The 22589-nt window shown below is 49.2% G+C and overlaps 1 protein-coding gene across 2 annotated transcripts in view; it reads left to right on the top strand.

Moving 5' to 3' along the window:
* Positions 1–15206: 15206 nt before the first annotated feature.
* LOC123364284 (dendrocyte expressed seven transmembrane protein) overlaps positions 15207–22589 on the top strand; it is a 32286-nt gene continuing 24903 nt past the window's right edge. Inside the window, exon 1 of one of the 2 annotated variants that reach the window (XM_045006262.1) lies at positions 15207–15367. The gene's annotated coding sequence lies outside the window, so the exon portion shown is untranslated. Of the gene's footprint in view, positions 15368–22267; positions 22330–22589 lie in introns of those variants that run through there. The other variant, XM_045006263.1, reaches the window with a different exon arrangement.

Raw genomic sequence — 22589 nt, 5'->3', positions numbered from 1 at the left:
AGTGCCCCCTCATGGACCTTTGGCAGCATTCTGCTGCAGTCCCAGGTTCCTCTGGGTGGGGCAGTGTTTCAGTCACCCAGTTACCTCTTAGGCTGGGTGCTCCTAAGTCATGATAGATTTGAAGTTGGAAATGGTTCCTGATAGATTTGAACTTGGAAACGGTTCCTGATTTTGATTGTATTTTTTGTGTATTATATTATTGAAGATCATCTCATCCAGGGGGCAGAAAAGAACTGTCCTGGCTTTGGTCACACACACACCCCCACAACCATTTGTGAAATTAACAAGGATGCCAGAAATAGCCCCAAATCCCAATTCAGACCGCAGAGTGAACAAGTAAGTTTAAACTGTTCCTATGCAGGCAGCAGGCTACCTGGGGAGGCTTCTCCCTCAGCCAGTCCCCCTACTACAAGCTAGAGGGGAGCCCCTGCTGAGTGGGAGGGTCGGGGGAATGCAAAGCCTAGCCTCGTCCGGCAGCCTGGCTGGAGGAGGAGAGGGAGAGAAACAACAAACAAATGTGACAGTGAGTTTTCCCTTTCCAAGCTTTTATTAGCTTTGAGTTTGAACTTTTTGTTATGCAGCCAAAAGAGGTGAAAGTAAGCCAGTACTGAATGCTCCACTTATTTGCCAGTACACTGCTGCACCTTTTTTTACTGGTACTCCGTACCGGGCCATACCGGCTTACTTTCACCTCTGCTAAAAACACATTTCATGTTAACACAGCGCAAGGTTAATAATTGTTTAATGGATAGAAAATCTTTACCATTTACTACTGCTGCTGGTTGATGCCTAGTCTGACACAGTGTGTGGTTTCTACGCATAGTTATTTTACAGAACAGCCAAGTGTCATTGTAACTGGCAAATCAGACCCTACCTCATTCTATAACCTTGCAATATCAGACATTCCACAGTGACTTCTCCCATGTGTTGAGGGCACCACTCTCTGTGCCTGACTTCTTGCTTTACTGGAGCAATTCTGCCTATCTGTAGCAAATCCCAAGTGTATACATAGCATCAAAAAGATGCTGTACACAAGCATTGTGTCATCTACTTGCCTTTTTTTCTTTTTCTTTGAGGTCAGTCTCTACCTCTTCACCTGAGCACTTGGAGTCTAGTCTCTCTGCTAACATTAGTCAGTTCACACTGCTGCATCCAATTCCTTTTTAACCATCTATAAATGCAAGTTCTAACAACTCTACACACCCAAAAGCCCAACAGTCCCATGTGTGCAATGCTCCCACCCATTTTATGGAAAGCTCTATTCCCACAGCTGTTTCTGAGGCCTTTGCTGGCCACCAATAGGTAGTGAGAAACAAACTTCCACAACTGGAAAGCAATATTTTAATTTAATAATGAATAGAATCAGAAAAGTTATAAAATTCTTTAAAACAGATGAGAAATAATTGTGGAAATGCTGACAAAAACAGAACTACTGTACAGCAGCATTGCCAGGCACTGTGAAATATCCATTATACATTTTACTTATAATATTTAAGCAAAAATTACTGACCACTTATTGTACATTGGATCATTTTTTCTTTCCTTATCTTATTGATCCTTTGAATAGCATACAGTCGGCAATTTATTAGTAATTTATCAGATCTCCTGGTATCTCTCCAGACATGCTCCATCAAAAGCTATGATTACTTTTCTCTCTTTATTTTTTAATACAACTTTTTTCTGAATCGCTTTGGCCTTCTGAACTGTATGTGCCTCTCCACTGAGTTTAGGTATCCAAAATTGTGTATGTTATGGGAGAATTAGATTGGAATATTCTGATTAATTGCTTAAGCTTAATTGCCTGGGGAAAAATCTCATTGCGGCTGCATTATATTTGATTTGCTTTTATTTTAGATGCATTCAGAATAATCACTTCCTTGGCCTACTGCCCATCATATTGGTGGAAAAGATAATAGCATAAAAGAAAGAGAATGAGAAATGAACAAGATAATAAAAATATTAACAACTTATAACTAGCGGGAGTCAGGGCCGCCCAGAGGATTCAGGGGGCCTGGGGCAAAGCAATTTCAGGGGCCCCTTCCATAAAAAAAATTACAATACTATATTCTCGTGGGTGCCCCTGCGGGGCCCGGCGCAAACTGCCCCACTTGCCCCTCCCCCCCCATGGGTGGCCCTGGGAAAAATAAACGTTCTGCATCTCGGCACAAATCCAGTTTTGAGAAAACGTCTTTATAAGGTATCACTGGTTCTCAACATCAGCTAGTGCTAAAAGGCACTAAAGCTCATTAAAAGGGTTGGACAAATATGTGCCATCAAAACTTTTACTGGATCGAAAACTTGGGGTATTTAAAAAGCAGAAAACAATCACGGACAACATCTGCTTTCCTTCAAAATTTGTTGTGTTTTTTTTAATTGAAAAGCTGAAATTAGTCTGCCATAACCTGAATATGGTTTGGGGTTTCAGAAGTGAGTGGCCAAATATCTGCTGCTTGTTGTGTTTGATTGTTAAAAGAAACAATAAAAAAATTCTGCTTAAAAAAGAATCCAAAACTTTTTGAACCACCTCAGCTTGTGACCAAACGCCTGAGCCCATCCAGTCAGAGATTTTTCCAGGTTTCTGATACTCTGCTGACTTCCTTGACTCACATCTGTCTCCATAACTTTGGGTTCATTTAGGTTAGAATATAAGAACAGCCATACTGAGGGCTTGGCTACACTTACAAGTTGCAGCGCTGGTGGAGGCTTTCCAGCGCTGCAATTACACCCCGTCCACACTTGCAGGGCACAACCAGCGCTGCAACTCCCTGGTTGCAGCGCTGGCTGAAAACCCATCCCGGTTGGGGTATAAGGAGTGCAGCGCTGGTGATCCAGCGCTGCTCAGCAGGTGTGGACACTCACCAGCGCTTTAATTGTCCTCCAGGGAATAAGGAGTTATCCCACAATTCCTGTTCAGCCACTCTGCTCATCAGTTTGCACTCTACTGCTCTTGCCTCAGGTGACCCGCCCTTTAAATGCCCCGGGAATTTTAAAAATCTCCTTCCTGTTTGCTGCAGCCAGGTGTGTGTGGAGTGCAATCAGTTAATCTTTACAGGTGACCATGCCTCCATGCGGCAAACGAGCCCCAGCATGGAGCACTGGCGAATTGCAGGACCTCATTAGTGTTTGGGGGGAGGAAGCTGTGCAGTCCCAGCTGCGCTCCAGCCGTAGGAATTACAATATCTTTGAGCAGGTATCAAGGTCCATGCTGGATAGGGGCCATGATCGGGACGCACTACAATGCAGGGTGAAAGTTAAAGAGCTGCGGAGTGCCTATTACAAAGCCTGCGAGGGGAATCGCCGATCCGGAGCTGCCCCCACGACCTGTCGTTTTTACAGGGAGATGGACGCGATACTTGGGGGTGACCCCACTGCCAATCCCAGGACAACGATGGACACTTCTGAGCAGGCTGGGGGACAGGAGGAGGAGGCGGAGGCGGATGCGGAGGCGGCGGGGGGGGAGGAAAACGCGAGTGAAGCTACTGGGATGGAGGAAGACACCCCAGAGTGGGCATGCAGCCAGGAGCTCTTCTCAAGCCAGGAGGAAAGTACCCAATCGCAGCAGCCAGCAGTTGCAGAAGGACAAGCAGAGGAGCGGGTTACCGGTAAGCGGCTTTTATTTTCTGGGTGGAAATGTTTCTGGAGAGGAAGGGGGTTTAGGGCTGCATGCATGCCAGCCTAGATGTGGAATAGCCCATTGATGTGGTCTATCACGTCGCGGTAATCGGCTGCAGTGATCTCAGCAAAAGTTTCAGCCAGAGCGTGGGCAATATGCCTGCGCAGGTTTATAGGGAGAGCCACTGTGTTCCTTGTCCCAGTCACGCTGACGCATCCGCGCCACTGTGCCGCGAGGCGTGGGGGGACCATTTCTGAACACAGGGAAGCCGCATAGGGTCCAGGGTGGAATCCACATTGCTGTAAAAGAGCCTCCCGCTGTTCCCTAGTGACTCGCAGCAGGGAGATATCTTCCAGGATTAACTCCTGTGAAAAATGTTGGGAGACTCTTTAGTGAAGAGATAGGGAGATAGTGAAGATCACCCCTGCAGCTGCATCTTCACTCAACCCCTCTATCACTCCAGATTACCCGAAGCAAGCACCCCTCTATCACTCAAGCCCCACTTCTCCCTCTATAAGCACCCCTCACTCACCATTTCGTGGCTTCTGTTGTGTTATGTGTGTGGTAAAAGAATGCTAAACTGAGGACTAAGAACTCCCTCAGTGTAGCAATTAATGTCTGGAGATAGTGAATACAATGCTGCCCTGTTAAATGTATACATTTCTGGCTTTCTACAGTGACCTTGACTGCTGGACTGAGCAGATGTACCATAGCACAGAGGCTGCACAATTTGAGGAAAAATCCCCGAAAGAGCAAGGAGGATATGTTGAAAACTGTTCTTCATCACTCTGCTAGAGAGAGTAAAGAATTGAAGGAGTGGAGAGAGAAGGAAAGCAGGATCCGCAAGAGAAATGCAGTGGCCAAGAGGAAAAGCACAGAGCGGCTGCTAAGCATCCTGTCGCGCCAAGCGGACTCTATAGAGTCACTCGTTGCCATGCAAGCAGCCGCTCTGTGCTTTTCCTCTTGGCCACTGCATTTCTCTTGCGGATCCTGCTTTCCTTCTCTCTCCACTCCTTCAATTCTTTACTCTCTCTAGCAATTCTTTACTTCTCTCTCCACCCCCCCCCCCCGTCCCAAAGCTTTTTGCCTTGTGCCCCAATGTCAGCTCAAACCACCTTTCCCCAGCATCCAGGTTCTTACCACCACCAGCTGCCTCCAACACCTGTACGTTCACCAACCAGCCCTGATACCTACCACCCTTACCCTCTGCACTCAACCCCCATCACCATGCAGTATATGCACCCTGAAGTGCAGGATTCATTAAACAGCACTCCAGACAGGACATATGCAAACTTGTGACTGTACAGTTCACCAACCCACACCCCTGCCCTCTTGTGTTCATGAAATGTTGTGTGTCTGTCTGTCTGTCAAGGAAGTTTTTTTCTTTTCAATAAAACAATTCTTGGCTTTGAAAACAGTCTTTATTATAGCAGATAGTGAAAGATACCTTAGCCCAGTAAAGAAAGAGGCACTGCAAATCATTTTAGGGATAATAGAATAACAGTGTAAACAGTGCAATTCACTCCCATGCAAGGCAGCAAACATTACTGTTGGCTTTCAGCCTCAAATTCTTCCCTCAAGGCATCCCTAATCCTTGAAGCCCTGTGCTGGGCCTCTCTATTAGCCCTGCTCTCTGGCTGTGCATATTCAACCTCCAGGACTTGAACCTCGGTGGTCCGTGCCTGACTGAATGTTTCACCCTTCCCTTCACAAATATTATGGAGGGTACAGCAAGCGCATATAACCGCGGGGATGCTGCTTTCCCCCAAGTCTAGCTTCCCATACAAGGAACGCCAGCGTGCCTTTAAACGGCCAAAAGCACACTCCACAGTCATTCGGCACCGGCTCAGCCTGTGGTTGAACCGGTCCTTGCTCCTGTCAAGCTTCCCTGTATAGGGTTTCATGAGCCAAGGCAGTAACGGGTAAGCGGGGTCTCCAAGGATCACAATGGGCATTTCGACGTCCCCTACTGTGATCTTCCTGTCTGGGAAAAAAGTCCCTGCCTGCATCTTCCTGAACAGGCCACTGTTCCGAAAGATGCGTGCATCATGCACCTTTCCAGGCCAGCCTGTGTAAATGTCAATGAAACGCCCGCGGTGATCCACAAGCGCCTGGAGAACCATAGAGAAATACCCCTTACGATTAACGTACTCTGATGCCAGGTGGGGGGGGGGCCAGAATAGGAATATGCGTCCCATCTATCGCCCCTCCACAGTTAGGGAAACCCATTTGTGCAAAGCCATCCACAATGTCCTGCACACTCCCCAGAGTCACGGTCTTTCTTAGCAGGATGTGATTAATTGCCTTGCAAACTTGCATCAAAACGATTCCAACGGTCGACTTTCCCACTCCAAACTGGTTCCCGACCGACCAGTAGCTGTCTGGAGTTGCCAGCTTCCAGACTGCAATAGCCACCCGCTTTTCCACCATCAGGGCAGCTCTCAATCTTGTGTCCTTGCGCCGCAGAGTGGGGGCGAGCTCAGCACACAGTCCCATGAAAGTGGCTTTTCTCATACGAAAGTTCTGCAGCCACTGCTCGTCATCCCAGACTTCCATGACGATGTGATCCCACCAGTCAGTGCTTGTTTCCCGAGCCCAAAAGCGGCGTTCAACGGTGCTGAGCATTTCCGTGAATGCCACAAGCACTTTAGTGTCACACGCGGCAGGAGAATCGATATCGATATCATCGTCAGACTCCTCACTATCACTTTGGAGCTGAAGGAATAGCTCGACTGCCAAACGTGTTGTGTTGGCGACACTCATCAGCACAGTCCTCAGCAGCTCGGGCTCCATTTGCCACAGAAATCGCGATTCACACACAGAGAGTAAAACAGAAAGACACTCACAATGGCGCCAAACGTTGCTGGAAAGAGTGAATGCTGGGATGTGAAGCGATGCACCACGGGGTGTTGGCACAGGAAGCGGAATGACCCGCACACTTCCTTCCCCTTCCCACAATACTCCAGCGCCAAAATGGGACGAGGTGCTCTGTGGGATAGCTGCCCACAATGCACCTCTCAATACAGCGCTGGAAAGTGCTGCAAGTGTGGCCACACTGCAACGCTGGTAGCTGTCAGTGTGGCCACACTCCAGCGCTGGCCCTACACAGCTGCATGACCAGCGCTGTAACTCCCAGCGCTGCAACTTGTAAGTGTAGCCAAGCCCTGGGTCAAACCAAAGGTCCATCCAGCCCAGTATCCTGTCTACCGACAATGGCCAATGCCGAGTGCCCCAGAGGGAGTAAACCTAACAGGTAATGATCAAGTGATCTCTCTCCTGCCATCCATCTCCACCCTCTGACAAACAGAGGCTAGGGAGGGACACCATTCCTTACCCATCCTGGCTAATAGCCATTAATGGACTTAACCTCCATGCATTTATCTGTTTCCTAGAGACTGGCTCCATGGGGTCCCTCACAAACTGGAGACGGTTACTGTGGGTTTGTCTTTAGTATAGCTTATGTTCATACTCCATGAACTGAGCATTTGAGCTTGTTCCAAATCTGGGATGAGCCTATGTTGTGAAAACTGAAATGCTCAAAATAGCACATGCATGTGAATGGACACAGGGTGCTAAAATTAAATTACCCCAGGGGTTCTCAAACTGGGGGTTGGGACCCTTCAGGGGGTCATGAGGTTATTACTGGGGGCCACGAGCTGTCAGCCTCCACCTCAAACCCTGCTTTGCCTCCAGCATTTATAATAGTGTTAAATATATAAAAAAGTGTTTTTAATTTATAAGGCGGGGGTCCACACTCAGAGGTTTGCTATGTGAAAGGGGTCACCAGTACAAAAGTTTGAGAACCACTGAATTAACCCCTCTGAAGCCTCAGGAAATGTAAGGGGTGGCTCCCTTGGTAGGGTTGGGAAGGAGGTAGGTGATGTAGGATATTGCTCTTCTCATGTGATCCCTCCTCCAGTGGCTAATTTTAAATGAAGCTACCCTCCCCTGACATGAATCTCCCTATGGCACTAAAATTAAATATAGACTATAATTTGGCATTTGAGAAGGGAAAGGGATGGTAGCCCTAATGGAAAAGCTAACAGCTTGGCTCTTCTGCAAGCCTCAAACTGCTGAATGAGCTTTAGGGTGGGGAAGGCTGTGCCTCCCAAACAGCCTAGCCCTGCCCCCTATCCGACCCCCACCCACTTCCTGCCCCCCAACTGCCCTCCCCCCTCAGAATCCCCAACCCATCCTGCTCCTTGTCCCCTCACCGTCCCCCAGAGACCCTCCACCACCACCCTGGGTCCCCACCGCTGCTCCCTGTCCCCTGACTGCCCCAACCCCTATCACCCCCTCGCTGAATCCTGACAGACCCCCAGAACACCCACGATCCAACCCTCCCATTCCCTGTCCCCTGACCGCCCCCCCCACCTCTGCCCCCTCCCTGTCCCTGGGAGTCGCTGCCCCTTAGCCAACCCCCCCCCAGCCCTGGCCCCTTACCCCGGACTCCCCCCTCACCCGGAGCCTCAGCGCATCCAGGAGCTTCGCTCGACAGAGGCAGCGTGTCTCCGGCGGGGCCTGAGCCCCGCCCCGTTCAGAGCCGTGTGGTCAGGGGGCGGGGCTGGGAGCTCCACGCTGAGCTCAGCTCCCTTCCTGAGCCTGGAGCTCGCAGCCCCGCCCCCTCACCACGCGGCTCTGAGCGGGGCGGGGCTCAGGGTCCCTGCCAGAGACACGCTGCAGCTATCCGGGATGCTGCTGGATGGGCTGAGGCTCCGGGAGGAGATGGGGCCGGGTGGGGCCAGGGAGGGAGCCTCAGCCATGCTCGTGGGGGCCCCTGCGGAGCCCGGGGCAAATTGCCCCACTTGTCCCCCCCCAGGCGGCCCTGGTGGGGGTAGGGGCATTTTTAGGCTGCTGATGAGAGTTTGGGTGTCCTGTGAGCTGTTGGGTTTCTTCTGGCACTCCTGATATACGCAAAGTGCCCCCAATTCTCATTGAACTCAATGGAAGTTGAAGGCACTCTACATATTGCAGTAGGTGCATAGCACTTTGCAGGAACAGTCTGCATGCATGACAGGAAGGATATTCTTGTGATAAAGACAGTAGACGGAGACTCGCAATCCTGCATTTAAGCCACGATCCAGCAAAGCACTGAACTCTGTGCATGGGGCCGGAATTTGGGTATTTCACGGCTGTACAACATACCACCACCTCTTTTGAGCTGCCATCTTACACTGCAGACTCTCCACTTTAATTAAAACAAAAAAGTGTCTAGCCCTTAAGGTTCTGGAGATCAAGGTACATTATAACCAAGACAGACATCTTAGCACCACATACAAGTCAATGCAGTCCTACACAACAGCTCAACTGTTACTTCACAGCATGACTGCTCTCACTTGAGCTCCGTTAACTCAAGAGGAGTAACTTGAGTATAGATAACTTGAGTTAACTCTGCAGTGAAGACATACACTGCATCTGCAGGTACCCTGAAAGAATAGCTTTAGGGCATGTGAACTGCCCCATTCATCTAACTGAGTTAAGTCCAATATGCAATTATAATAGTTAACAGTGTTGATACTTAACTTATTTCACTGCTGATTAAAGCATGGAAAAAAGGAGAGGGAGAATTATCTGCATAATCTACTGGGAGTGACTGCTCCTTATGGTACCATGAATAGTGCTTGGCAGACAGGCCACATGCTTTCTTCCCTATTCAAGGAGCCACAGCCAAGGAGAGCAGCTGATTCCCACTAAGGGGAAGCCAAACTTAGACAGTTCAGAAAAGCCCATTGGTGTATTAGAGCGTAACTGGATAAAGTTATGGCCATTGTAAGCTAGTGGTCAGATACACCAGTCGAGGAACTAAAGCAAAAGTCCAGATTCTGCTGCAGTTCTTAAAACAAATTCCAAAATAGAAACAAAATAACACAAAAGACTTGCTAAGCAAGGAGCAGCTTTTCCAGATTTCAGCAAGCAGGATCAGACACATTCTTCCCCTTATGTAATAGTTCCTTGATATCATTTATGCTTCCTGCCAGGACTCCATGTATAGATTTCCCTCAGGGTCTTACCTCCATCCTCATTTTCCCATGACTGAGCCAGTTACATTCCTTTATATATGTAAGCGGGGGAATGGTCCCACTATTGTGAGGAACTTTTCTGGCTTATACACTACCTGGTGAAGTGGGCTAGCAAAAGGATCTGAGTCCTCGCTCCAACTTCCTTTACCCAGAGGCCTGCCTGACCTTGACGGCTCCCCTTCCACTCTCCTGTGTTCAGAGTCCTCGTAACCCCAACAAGGCTGGGCCCAGGATTCTTGGGAGGCTCGACCCCTCCAACTTTGTCGTGGTCACTTAGGGCAGGGGCTAGGGTGTCCCCACTCTGGGGTGCTCTCTCTGCACTGGATGCTTCCCTGACCCACTGATCATTACATACAGTTCAAAGCAAATACAATTTATTAAACAGCAACCCATTTTAAAAAATGGGAAAGGTTAAAGGAAAACACGTCACCCCTCGCTGTGGCACGGGGACATCACAACCAGCTGTCTCTGGAATGTAAGGGCAGGTCAGTCTGTTCCTCACAAGTCCCAGGCCCCTTCTCAGGCCCTGGCTGTGCTGCAGGGATGCTGCGGGTCAGACACTTGCTCTGGCGGTGGCCACACGCTCTCAGGCTTTAGGTGGCAGGACCCTTCTTCCCAGCACCACCCCTGCCCCGTCAGGGTTATGATCCCCCTCCAAGTCTGGCCTGCAAGGCCTCTTGGCTGGGAGTGTCTTCCTGAGCTGGGCCCTCTGCCCAGGGTCCTCCTCACTCTCCCCAGCCGCTCACCGCACTTGGCTCTGGACTGCTCCAGCTCCACCACTCTGCCTCAGCCCCAGCTCCAGCTCCACCACTCTGCCTCAGCACGGCTGCTGCTGCTGCTGTTGCTCTGCCTCCAGCTCCCTGGCCCCTCTGGCTCTGGTTGCTACAGCCCTCTTCCCAGGACAGGTCTGCTCTGTGGGCTGCTTCTGTGACTCTGCTCCCAGCACTGACCTGCTTCCTGGGCCGCTTTTCTGGCCCCTTTGGCTGGCACGGCTCTGCTCCCCAGCTCAGCTTGCACCCCTGCTTTCTCCTTAGCTCTGCCCCACTCTGTCTTACCCAGGCAATTCCAGCTTACATGGAGGACAGGACCCCCCTGGCCTCCTAACTCACAGATTAGCCTGCCCGCCCTGTCAATCAGGCTGACCTGGAGCACTGGCCTCTCCTCATTGTTCTTGGGGACTGTGAGTCTCAGGTTCCTGATTCCCATTGACCCTTCCCCTTTCTTTTGGTACTGGGAGCTAGCCAACCAAAACACCCCCAGTTTTAGTAAGGGGACAACAGTCCCCTTACATATAATCCCCAGCAGGCAGTCACATGATGTTTCATCAGCTGACCACTTTGTTCCCTTTCTGGAGATTACAACACCCAGCAACTCCTGGTTCTAAAGGGACTATGTCCCCATAACAGATGTGTTAGCCACATCTGCACCTAACTGCTCTGTTACAATCATCTGTTATGTTCCTCAGGGCTCTGACCCTGAATGTGTCATCATGATGTTACCTTCACCTCAGTCACAGCTCAAACAATATTTGCTTGGAAAGTACAAAGATCAGCGCTAGCCATAACTTCCTCAACTTTCAGCAGATTGGATTCAAGGGTATGTCTACAGTACAGCTGCTGCACAGCTACATTGGCGGAAGGGGTTTTTCCATCACTGTTGTTAATCCACCTTTTTTGGAGGCATTAGCTAACCTAATTATGGCTTACAGTGCACAAAATGTTTCACATAGGTAGGTCAATCTAATTTTTAAATGCCCACCAGCCCCAAGATTTTCATTTGGGTCCTGTCTGTAATATAATAGGCCAGATCCTGCAACTTCTACTCACACTGAGTAGCATTTATTCATTGGAATAGTTTCATTGCTCCTGTAAGTTAACTCATGCAAGTAACTGCTGTTCAGTTTAAACCATTATTTCATTTCCTTTAATATTTTTAAACATTTAATTTTCTCCTTTTATTTTTAATTTAAATATATAATGTAACAGCAAAGCAGACCCATGTATGAAAACAATGACTCAGAGAACAAACATTTACCAAAGCTGATCTTCGCTTCTGCCTGCCCTGGAATTTAAATGCTGGAAAGGACAATCTAAGCTGACCTTGCTTAGACAGATCCAGGTTGATCAGAAGAGTAAATGATCAAAACGTAATGCAGTGTTGACTGGTATTAACTGCTGTTTGTTCCTGCAGCACATTGTGTCACAAAATGAAATATTCTTCACCATCATGAGGACAAAATGAACACCAGTAAATGTATGAATACTGCATCTTATAACAGCTAAAATACTGCCTTCTGGCAGTTATATTAATTGCAGTACCGCATAAATCCAAAGAGACCAGCAGGAAATATGCCAGAACTATATTACCTACAGCTGGAGACAGTTTCTAAGATACTCTGTTCTATTTTGGAGAAGAACTTTGCTTACACTCTACAGGGATTAAATAGTTAAGAGGAAAAGAGGTCAAAATGAAGTGGCAACAGCATCTGTCCTCATTGAGTACCAATTCTGAGGAGCAGATAGATCTGCAGTGCTCAACCAGGCAGAGGTGAAAAGAAAAAGAACAGCAGTTATGAGCATTGCTAATCAAATCAGTAAGTTGGGAGTTCCTATCACTTTGCAAGGGTCACTCCTGAACAGGTTTTATACACCAGTTCAGGCATCAGGCATCCTTAGTGGTTACTGTCCAAAATAAGGGTGGCCAACCTGAGCCTGAGAAGGAGCCAGAATTTACCAATGAACGTTGCCAAAGAGCCACAATAATATATCAGCAGCCCTCCATCTGCTACCCGCCCCCCAGCGCCTCCCTCCCACTGGCAGCCCCACCAATCAGCGCCTTCCCCTCCCTCCCCATGCCTCCCACCCACCACAACCAGCTGTTTTGCAGTGCGCAGGAGGCTCTGGTGGGGAGGGGGCAGGAGCGAGGGCATGGCAGGCTCGGGGGAAGGGGCAGGGCCTTGGGGGAAGGGGTGGAGTGGTGTTAAGACCTGGGGCAGAGCAGGGGGTTGAGCAGTGAGCACCCTACAGCACACTGGAAAGTTAGCAAGGAGCCACATATTAATCTCTGGAGAGCTGCATGCGGCTCCGGAGCCACAAATTGGCCACCCCTGGTCCAGAACCTAGTTATCCAAGGATAACAATCTGGCATTAGAAGGACAAAACACACATAGGTAACTGGGCTCTTGACTCTCCAGTTGTTAAGAATTTTCTGGGCTACAGGGTTGTGGTTTTTTTGTTTTTGCCACATGGATTTTACAAGTTTACTCGGATCTGAAGAAAGAATGAGCAGACACTGGGAGAATTTGTTCTTCTTCGTGACACCGTTTCTGCAAATCCCCACTATGTGATCACATGCCCTGACATTCAGTGATGAAACCCATTTCAACAGTCAGCCACTGGGGACAGAGCACACGCCTCTATGTTCCAGCAATCTGGAACTGTAAGTGTATAAAATCCCCCACCAGCCAACTGACACCCGTCTCTCTTTCCAGTAATCTGTCTGGATGCAGAACCTTCCTGCCCTTACAGCCACACCCTCATTCATGCAGGAGTCAAGCACAGTTACAAGCCCTGTGCTTTCCTTTGTGTAGAGCAGGAGTCTCAAACTCAATTTACCTTAGGGCCAGTGCCAGTCCCCAAATCCTCCCAGCGGGCCAATGTCACTCATGCCACCCAGAACCTGACCCCCAAAACTCTACTCCCCAAAAAACTCCACTCCCCCACCTGTCTAAGGCTCTGGGGGGGGAGTTTGGATGGGGGAGGAGGTCTGGGGTAGGGGATTGGGCTGCAGGCTCTGGGAAGGAGTTTGGGTGCAGAAAGGGTGAGAGGTTGGGCTCTGGGTGGGAGTTTGGGTGGGGGGAGGGGGTCTGGGGTGCAGGCTCTGGGATGGAGTCGGGGTGCAGGTTCTGGGCTGGGGCAGGGGATGGGGCTGCAGGGGGTGGGGTTGCAGGCTCTAGGAGGGAGTTTGAGGGCAGGAGGGGGGGTGTGGGAAAGGGGTGGGGTTGCAGGCTCTGGGAGGGGGGAGGGGTGCAGGCTCTGGGAGGAAGTTTGAGGGTGGGAGGGGGGGTGTGGGAAGGGGAGGGGAGCAGGCTCTGGGAGGGGGGGAGGGGTGCAGGCTCTAGGAGGGAGTTTGAGGGCAGGAGGGGGGGTGTGGGAAAGGGGTGGGGTTGCAGGCTCTGGGAGGGGGGAGGGGAGCAGGCTCTGGGAGGAAGTTTGGGGGTGGGAGGGGGCATGTGGGAAGGGGAGGGGAGAAGGCTCTGGGAGGAAGTTTGGGGGCTGGGGTGTGTGTGGGGAGCGGATGCAGGCTCTTGGAGGGAGTTAGGGGTGAGAGGGGGTATGTGAAGAGGGGGTGGGGGTGCAGGCTCTGGGAGGGAGTCGGGGTGCAGCACTTACCTGGAGCTCCAAGGCAGAGCAAGATGGGGGGCCTCTGCATGCTGCTGCCCCCCAGGCACCACCCCTGCAGCTTCCCATTGGCCACAGGGGCGCTCGGGGCGAGGGCAGCACGGAGGCACAGCCCCACCCCGGGGCCATAGGGAGGGGCCAGCAGACACATGGAGTGAGCAGGCAGACACCACTCCGCTGCGCTGCCAGGGCCCCAGGCCACTGTAAGTCACCTAGGGAAGGGGAGCACCTGGGGGCAGCAGGTGGGGCCAAGGGAGAGACCCGGCCCCAAAACTGCTGGAGCCTCACGGGCCACACTGGGGAGGTTCGCGGTCCGCAGATGGCCTGTGGGCCAGGAGTTTGAGACCCCTGGTGTTGGTGTAGAGACTGCACTTTGCTAGCATCCCTAGGACACTAGGCTCTCCGAAGGCAGCAGGGAGGAAACAGGTCTATGCCTATGCTCTCCCGCCATATCAGCTAGCACAGGTGGTTGGCCATGCTGCACCTAGTACAGTGAACACACTCTCTCTGCTTGCTAGGGAGCTGTGAGAGCCATTGTGTCTCCTGGGGATGTGCAGTTCTGTACCACTTGGTAAACTTGCAGGCCAGTGCCTACTTGGTAAATCCTGTTTCTATAATAGACATTGCTATATGATACTCATAGAATGACTCAGATGCAAACAGTATTACAATGGAGGCAAATATTGCATTTTGCAGGTTTTATGCAATAGTTTGTATTCTATTCTGCACAGATCTACTTAGAAAATTTAACACGTACCCACACTTTAATGTTATGCAGAATATGCGCTGTTGAAAGATCTAATGATGAAGAGAGTCGTCAAATATAAAGGATCCTTTTCTTGCATTATATTTAATTATACTCACATTTTGCATAATGTAGAGACCATGCTTTCTAATCTTGCTGCCTGCCTTGTTCCATAGAGACCATTGAAACAGCAGGGGCATGGCCACACTGTGGATGTAAAGCCTGTTCCAGTGGTGAGCTAGTGTGACCTGCTGCTTCAGTGTTATCAGCACCTGCTGGAGAACCAGCTGTCCAAGAATTACACTCAGCTCCAGGTCCCTGAAGCAATCACAAACCAGTTAATTTTCATGTCAGCAGTTCTGTATTTGCTGACTGAATTGTTCTCTGTACTCAGTAACTGGGTCTAACCCAGAGATGGGCCTGAACACAAACCCAGAGTCTTTGTGTGGTGAGTCCAAATCTAGACCTGAGTTTTGTAACTGTGGCAGGTCATGTCAAACCACCATAGGCCCAGATCTAAACACCTGGAATCTTTCTGGGGGAGAGGAATGGATATTTCTACCTCCAAATGTGGATCTGAATTTTGTGGGTAAGTCCATGTCTAATAAAGTCATTAAAACCACAGTCTTAAATATGTTCTGAAGGGAACATTAATTATCAGTATATACTGGCTATCAGAAGGATGGTATACTGACCAAAGGACTTTGCAGGGGTTGATATGAGCCCCTTGTTAATAGAATTATTCTTTGGTGCTTGTAAAAAGACTCTCAGCTTTCATTTTTTTAAAGTAAATCTCTATTATTTTTCCTTATTAAGATGGCTCTAAAAAATGTGCTTGGGACCTAAATCTCTCTCTCACACACGCACACACAAACATCACCCCCACGTGAGTGTCAAACCTAAATGTTTGAAAGTTTAAAGAATTGAACTCATTTGTTTAGCTCTGTTGATTTCCCAGCGAGATGTAAGATATGTGAAGCTATTTGTCAGCTACGGCATGAATTAGTAGTTAATAAAGGGCTCTGCTGTGCATTTTGTCCTCTTTGCACTGCCAGGTTTTACACTCTCGCATCATGTTTGGATACAAATGATCACTGCTCACCTTTTTGTTTTTGGTGTCATGAACAAGGAATACATTCTATTAACACCTCAAATTAACTCATCGTTCCTCCATGGTGGAGCTATTTTCTCTTTCAAAATAACAGCCTGTATCCCAATTTATTCACATCACAAAGGATTTAGGGCATTTAAGACACCATGGCCAAGTCTCAAAGTCCCTGATCAGTCATTATAAGGGCAAAGTCCTGGAGGATGGACATATCTCAACTTGCCTTTAGAATGTTAAGCTACTGAAAATAACAGGGCTGAATATCTGTGCCAGGTTCTGCTTTTTTTTTTTTTACATTTGGTTTGGGATGCTGCTTATGCAAATTGAACATGACACAAGAACATCACATACACGTGTGAAACCGTACATGAAATGAAGTAAATCACAAGAGGATTTTGAATGATTCGGTATCTGCTTAGTCAATCAGCCCTGAGGTATTTTGTTGTAAATCATCGCTCATGTTTATTATGCGACTAACATGATTTATGAGAATGCCTTTGACAGTGTCATTTCTGCTGCTTATAATTAGTATTTATTAAGTGCCTTCCATGTGCTTAATCCTGTACCAGGAGAAAATACACATTCTGCTCCAAATTGTTGACATCCTACAATCAAATAACAAACACTACTTGTAAGGCTAGGGCCAGAGCAAAACTCTCACTTAGGTCACTGGAGGTTTGTGATGCACTATGAATAAAGGATCGGGCCCATATACAAACAAATTGAGAAGTCAATTTCTTGAGGGCTGTGATCCAAACTTGGGAGTGGAAGCCAGGAACAGCTGAGTTCTAAACCCACCATTGGCACTGGGGTTAAGTAGGTTCTGCTGATTCCCTGAGGCAGGTGATTTGTCTTTCCACTTTGATATAAGGGATGTGGGAGTGACTTTCTAGTGAAAAGAGCAAGCCTGAGGGAGGAGGTTTTTTGAGTAGCCAAGCTTAATGAGAATATTTGAGTGAACTTGTGTTGTACTCTTCATTGGAGGGCTACCTTAGCTGACATGAGTAGGCCCAAGTTAAGACAAGACAAGCCTGAACAAGCAACTGCTGAACAAGTAACTGCTTGAAACAGTTAACTAATGTGAATATGTTTATAGTAAGCGAGGCAGAAATTAACTGAACTAACTATTGTGGATATGTTTATAGTAAACAAAGTAGACAGGTACACCCTGAATTGATTAACTTGCCTTATTCAAGCTGCAAAGCGATTGGTTCTTATTAGGGTTGCCAACTTTCTACTCACACAAAACCAAACATCCTTGCTCCACCCCCTGCCCCACCCCTTGTCTGAGGTCCCACCCCTTCTCCAAAGTCCTGCCCCCCGCTCACTCCATTCCCATCTCTCTCTGTTGCTTGCTCTTCCCACCCTCACTCACTTGCTCATTTTCACAGAGCTGGCTCAGGAAGTTGTGGTGTGGGAGGGGGTGAGGGCTCCGGCTGGGGGTGCAGGCTCTGGGTGGGGCCATAAATGAGGAGTTCAGGGTGCGGAGGGGGCGCCAGGCTGAGGCAGGAGGTTGGGGTGTGGGAAGGAGTACAGGCTCTGGGCTGGGGGTGTGGGTTCAGGAGGGGGCTCTGGGCTGGGGCAGGAGGTTGGGGTGTGGGGGAGTGAGGACTCCAGCTGAGGGTGAGGACTCTGGGGTGGGACTGGGGATGAGGGATTTGGGGTGCAGGAGGGAACTCCAGGCTGGGACTGAGTGGTTCAGAGGGTGGGAGAGGGATCAGGACAGAAGCAGGGGGTTGGGGCACAGGTGGGGGTCAGGAGTGCAGGCTCTGGGCGCCGCTTACCTCAATCACCTCCCGGTAGCAACAGCATGTCCCCACTATGGCTCCTACACAGAGGCATGGTGAGGCAGCTCTGTGTGCTGCCCTGTCCGCAGATGCCGCCCCCACAGTTCCCATTGGCTGCAGTTCCTGGACAATGGGAGCTGCAGGACCAGCTTTTGTGGTGGGATGTAGCGTGCGGAGCCCCCTGGCTGCCCCTATGTGTAGGAGCCAGAGGGAGGACATGTCGCTGCTTCCGGGAGCTGTGCAGAGCCACAGCAGACAGGGAGCCTGCCTTAACCTTGCTGCGCCACTGACTGTACTTGCTGCACCACTGTCAGTGGTGCTGACCAGAGCCACCAGAGTCCCTTTTTGGTCAGGCACCTGGCAAACCTAGTCCTTATGTGCAAGAAGTATAGATGTTAGTAGCTAGGGAAGATCTAGATAAACTGTGTAGTGTATGACATGAATTGGAATTGTACCTAAGCCCCTGCATCTGGGCCTCGCTGGGGTGGGCAAAGAGATGTTACGTGCATAATAAAGTAACCTGAGTGATAAGCTGGAGTCAAACTGAGTTTTTTGGATCCCAGGGAACTAGAAGAATGCTCTTCCAGAACTGGATGAGGTGTTCTGGATATGCCACGTGGAAAGGTCATGGAGGAATCCCAATATTAGTTAATAAACTTTCATAGATTCCAAAGCCAGAAGGGACCACTGTGATCATCGACTCTGACCTCCTGTATAACACAGGCCATAGAATTTACCCACAATAATTCCTAAAACATCCAATCTCGATTTAAAAATTGCCAGTGCTGGGGAACTGGTAAATTGTTCCAATGGTTAATTACCCTAATTTATGCCGTATTTCCAGCCTGAATTTGTCTATCTTTAATTGCCAGTCATTAGCGCTCATTATACCTTTTTCTGCTGGATTGAAGAGCCCATTATCGAATATTAGTTTCCCATGTAAGTACTTACAGACTGTGATCAAGTCACCCCTTAAATTTCTCTTTCTTAAGCTACGCAGCTTGTTCCCCTTGAGTCTATCACTCATGTATGTTTATTAGTCCTTTAATCATTCTTGTTGTACTGCTCTGAACCCTCTCCAATTTATCAACATCCTTCTTGAATCGAGGACACCAGAACTAGACATGGTGTTACAGCAGCAGTCTCACCAGTGCCAAAAACAGATATAAAATAACCGCTCTGTTCCTACTTGACAGTCCCCTGTTTATGCATCCAAGGATTGCATTAGCTCTTTTGGCTACAGCACCGCATTGAGAGTTCATATTCAGCTGATTATCCACCATAACCCTCATATCTTTTTCAGTGTCACTGCTTCTGAGGATTCAGTCCCCCCATCCTGTAAGTATGGCCTACATTCACAGGCACCAACTTTCCAATGTGCCAGGGGCTGCTCGACCCCTGGCTCTGCCCCAGGCCCCACCCCACTCCACCCCTTCCCCCAAGGCCCCACCTCCACCCTGCCCCCACCCCATGCTCCACCCCCACCCCGCCTCTTCCTGCCCCATTCCAGCCTCTCCCCCGAGCACACCACGTCTTCGCTCTCCCCATCCCCTAGAGCCTCCTGCATGCTGCAAAACAGCTGATTGCGGTGGTGCGGGGAGGGAGGGGGAGGCGCTGATGGGCAGGTCCCACTGATGGGCAGGATGCACTGGGAGGAGGGGGAGGGGATGATAGAAGGGCTGCCAGTGGGTGCTCAGCACCCACCATTTTTTCCCTCTGGGTGCTCCAGCTCCGGAGCACCCACGGAGTCAGCGCCTATGCCTACATTCTTTGCTCCATTTACATTAAGGCATAGTAAATAAATATTATGCTTTTGCCCAACTTACCCAGTGAACCAGGGCATTGATAAAAATGTTCCATAGCACAGGGCCAAAGAGTGAGTTGATTTATTTATTTAGATTTCAGTCTAAAAGAAACTCCACACCAAAAGACCCCTATCTAAAGCTTTGGGACATACGTTACATAGACTCATAGACTTAAGGTCAGAAGGGACCATTATGGTCTTCTAGTCTGACCTCCTGCACAATGCAGGCCACAGAATCTCACCCACCCACTCCTGTAACAAACCCCTAACCTATGTCTGAGTTACTGAAGTCCTCAAATCATGGTTTAAAGACCTCAAAGTGCAGATAATCCTCCAGCAAGTGACCCATGCCCCACGCTGCTGAGGAAGGCGAAAAACCTCCAGGGCCTCTGCCAATCAGCCCTGGAGGAAAATTCCTTCCCAACCACAAATATGGTGATCAGTTAAACCCTGAGCATGTGGGCAAGACTCACCAGCCAGCACCCAGGAAAGAATTCTCTGTAGTAACTCAGATCCCACCCCATCTAACATCCCATCACAGGCCATAGGGCATATTTACCTGCTGATAATCAAAGATCAATTAATTCCCAAAATTAGGCCATCCCATCATACCATCCCCTTCATAAGCTTATCAAGCTTAGTCTTGAAGCCAGATATGTCTTTTGCCCCCACTACTGCCCTTGGAAGGCTGTTCCAGAACTTCACTCCTGTAATGCTTAGAAACCTTCGTCTAATTTCAACAGGTGATACAAAACATAAAACCATCCAAAACGGCAGCACTTCTCCTTCTTCTCCCTCCCATGTACAACTGAATCATGTCACCATGTGACCCATACAGCTTACCTGCCCTTCCCCGGCACTTTCTCATTAGGCGGAGCACCAGGCAGTTTCCACTCTATCTAGTGTGTGGTCCGCAGGCCAGATTCCAGTCCTCACTCTGTCAGCTTTGTGCTGGTTTGGCTGGACGAAACTGTTCAAACCAGTAGATCTGGCCTCTGGTGAACTCCCATTGTTATAATCTGGTGCAAGGGCATGTCTGGGAGAAAGAGGTGGGTCACTGAGCATCCTTATGTCTTGGTTAACCCTTCTGCCAGCACAGCCCCTTGGGGCCGTAAGCAACCCTGAGAAGCTCTAATTTGTACTAAGAATCAAGGTGTGTGTAAGGGTCAGAGGTGAAAGTAAGCTGGTACGCCCCGGTACGGCTTCCCCAGGCGGCAATTTAAAGGGCCTGGGACTCCCAGCAGTGGCTGGAGCCCCAAGCCCTTTAAATTGCTGCCAGAGCCCCACTGCTGGAGCCCTGGGATAGTGGCTGTGGGGCTCCAGGGGTTATTTAAAGGGCTGGGGCTCCCGCTGCCTCTACTGCCCTGAGCCCTTTAAATAGCCCCTGGAGCCCCGCCACCGCTACCCCAGGGCTCCGGGAGCTATTTAAAGGGCTGGGGCAGTAGAAGCAGGGGAGTCCTGGTCCCTTTAAATAGCCCCCAGATCCCTGGAGTAGTGGTGGGGCTCCAGGAGCTATTTAAAGGGCCCAGGGCTCCTGCTGCCTCTACTGCCCTGGCCCTTTAAATAGCTGCCGGAGCCCTGCCGCCACTCTGGGGTAGCAGCGGCAGCCGGGGGCTCTGGCAGCGGTTTAAAGAGCCCTGGGGTAGCAGCTGTGGGGCTCCAGGGGTTATTTAAAGGGCTGGGGCTCCCGCTGCCTCTACTGCCCAGGGCCCTTTAAACTGCTGCCAGAGCCCCCGGCTGCCCCTGCTACCCCGGTGGGGGAGGGGAGGGCACTTACTGGTACAGGGCAGGCCGGGGCTGGCTCTGATCCCTCATCGCCGCCCCTTCTGCCCCTGACCCCCCATCGTCGCCCCTTCTGCCCGAGGGGCCAGACCCAGACCCAACCCAGCCCCGTACTGGTAACTCCCTATTTCTGCTTTCACCTCTGGTAAGGGTTGGTTACGGCTACCATTGCTGATGAGTATTGTCTCCTTGTGCTACCCGTATCTGTTTGTCGTATCCACCTGTTGTCTCTGGTCATACTTAGATTGTGGCAGGGACCATCTCTTTGTTGTATGCTTGTACAGTGCCTACCACACTGGAGCCCTGATTCAAGACCAAGAGCCCCAGGTGCTACTTTAATACAAATAATAAATGTTAATAATGATAGCATGAGACCATGTATTTATGCAGGCTGTGAAAGGTGCCTGTTCACATACTTAATTAGCTCAAAGGTGTCATGAGAATTAGTTCGTTCATTACAGAAGAGAACTTTGAAAATATAAAACACTTATGTAGTGTTGGGTATTATTCTGTCTCTTGTTAAGACATTTTTTACAGTTAAAAGTGCATACAAAGCCCTGTTTTAAGCTTAAGGACCACCCACTTCTACTTTTTACATAATTCAAGAATTGTCTTAGGGTGTATGATCTTGGTAGAATTCCTTATGTATTTCGTAAGGGCTACGTTCCAAAACCCTTACTCCTGGTGAGCAACACCGTATTCCACAAGTGCTTATATAGATTTCAGTGGGAGCACTTGTGGAGTAAAACACTCTCCAACCTAAGTTAAAGGTATCCAAGTCTGTCCCTAAATCTCATTTGCTGATCTCTGTTATTCTGACAGGAGGAAAGTTTTAGGAAAAAATGGCACTTGCAAATTATACATTATTTCAGTTTTGTGCATGAGTTACATCCTCATTTATCTTTGTCAAAACCAAAATAATTTCACAACTGTGGTGTGCCTGACTCAGCAGGGGAGTAGAGGGACAAGTGGCTCATGTGAAACTTTTTATTAGCTCCAGTCCCTGCTTCTCACCAAAATCAAGAAGTACAGCAACCCAAAGAATCTTCATGTGCTTTACGGAAGAACATGTAAGTAAATCTTTAGGGTTCTATTCTAAAAGTCTTGAAGTGGAAAATCAGTTAACTGTTTGTAACTATTAAGTACTGATTTTACACTGTTAAAAATTTAAATTAATATTCCAGGACTAAGCATTCACTTTAAGGACCAGCTCCTCAGCCAGTGTAAATTACGCTAGCTCCGGTAAAGTTAGTGAAGCTACAGCAAATCACACCAGCTGAAGAGCTGATCCTAAATGATGGCACTGCAATTCAGCTCTAGGCTCTTTCCA

This window comes from Mauremys mutica, chromosome 2, assembly GCF_020497125.1.
Source record: "Mauremys mutica isolate MM-2020 ecotype Southern chromosome 2, ASM2049712v1, whole genome shotgun sequence".
Taxonomy (NCBI): Eukaryota; Metazoa; Chordata; order Testudines; family Geoemydidae; genus Mauremys; species Mauremys mutica.
Note: the sequence above shows the minus strand (reverse complement) of the source record. Positions and strands in the feature narration are given on the sequence as shown.